The following is a 1,805-nucleotide window of genomic DNA, read 5'->3' on the forward strand; positions in this document are numbered from 1 at the left end:
TTTAATTTGCCTGTTTTATTTTGGTTGTTCTGCTGAGTGTGTATGCATGTGCATATAATTTTGAATTGTTTTGTTCCACATATTTTGTCACAGACATCGGAAGGGAGACTACAATTCTACGTGTGCACATTTGTAAGTCCCATTGAACTAAATATGCATACAGTTGGGATGTATTTGTAAAATTTTAAAGCAGAAAGAGAAGAAGTTGGGCTTGGGGATTGGAACCTCCGTCCTGACCTGAAGAAGTCCCCACCTAGCACTGTCTACAAAATGTATATTTCTGCCCACAAGCATTAGGACTAGAAAGTTGGTTTTGTTTAAGAACAGATCCTCATGCTTTCATAACGCTTTCCACTTTCTAAATTCAATATCTTCTATGCACTGCAGAGCAAGCAGAGTCATGTATTATCCCAGGCCCCACTACGGTTGCCAACTCTTCAACTAGCCACTGCAGTTATACCTTGAATGGCAGCTTCATGTGCAAACATTAGCAAGTGATCATCTTGATGTCTTTGCTGCAAGAAGTTTCACTTACTCATTTGTCCAAATCAAGCTTCTGTTAAAGGCACAAGTCCACACCAGACTTTTTTCCTAGTCATTTGGCAACTGTACTACTCTGTAATCAAACCATCCATATCTCTCCCCGCAGACCTCCAGCAATTTGCAAGATTGTCAAACCCAAACTCTGAGAGGGTTCTCATGCCATAAACCAGCACACAAAACAGGGACAATTCCACAAAACGTAGCTCCTCCACATCACCCACCACAGTACTGAGACAGCAAAAGCTGCACCTGCTTTTATTTAAAAGACCTGACACAGTAGAGTCCTGAACCTGGCAACCCTATTTGGTGAGAGCCTGCCATAGTTCTGCTCATGTTACTGTTGTCAGGCAGCTAATTGAATCATTCCTGAAAAGAGCATGTGCCTTCCGCAGACAAAAATGACTCCTTGCCAGCATATTGTATATACTGATGTTCTTATGTATCAATTGCAATTATATCCTGCTGCTTCCTTTAAAGAGCTCAGGTTCCACAGAACCTAAAAGGAACTCCCTTCTGCTCCTCTTTTAATACAACAACCCTGTGAGGTAGGTTAGGCTGTGAAATAGTGACTAATCCAAGGTCACTCAATGACTGAGCATGGATTTGGTCTCCTACCACACAGTCTAACAGAGGTTGGATCTTCCCCCCACTTCTAAACATTACACCACGCTGCACCAACATAACACCACAACACCAAACATTACACCATTACAACCTGGAACCTTACACCACGCTGCCGGTCATAAAGCACGTTCGCATTTAGTTTAATGCTAGGCATGCTCTATAGTGTGAGTGAACTGCTTCAGTGGGGGTTTTCTCTACGTGGCAGAAATAAAGCCTTCGAGGAGGAACTAAGAGCTCTGGAGTTCACACATACGCTTTCGGCACGGGAACGCCGTCCATCAAACTCACCGTCCTTTCCCACTTTATTCCGCTCTGTTCCTTTAAGACCCAACTTTCTCCCTGCTCTGCGCTCTCATCACAACACCAGCAACACGTGCCTCCCCACGTGTTCCCGAGCCTGAACCTTCTCCTACCCCCCTCCTGCCGCCTCCCCATTGGCCAAAACTGGGTCAGGCTCCTCCCATCCCCTCTGCTGCCATTGGCCAAATCTAGGTCAGAGCCCCACCTGCCCCATGGCAGGCGCACATGACAGAACAAGAAGGATGGGGGGGCAGTGTTTGCAAATCTCACGCTTTCGGGCTGCTGATTGGTGGAGAAGGGTGTGCTAAACTCCACCCACCCTGGCCCCTTAGCTCCTC

This window comes from Hemicordylus capensis, chromosome 6, assembly GCF_027244095.1.
Source record: "Hemicordylus capensis ecotype Gifberg chromosome 6, rHemCap1.1.pri, whole genome shotgun sequence".
Classification (NCBI taxonomy): domain Eukaryota; kingdom Metazoa; phylum Chordata; class Lepidosauria; order Squamata; family Cordylidae; genus Hemicordylus; species Hemicordylus capensis.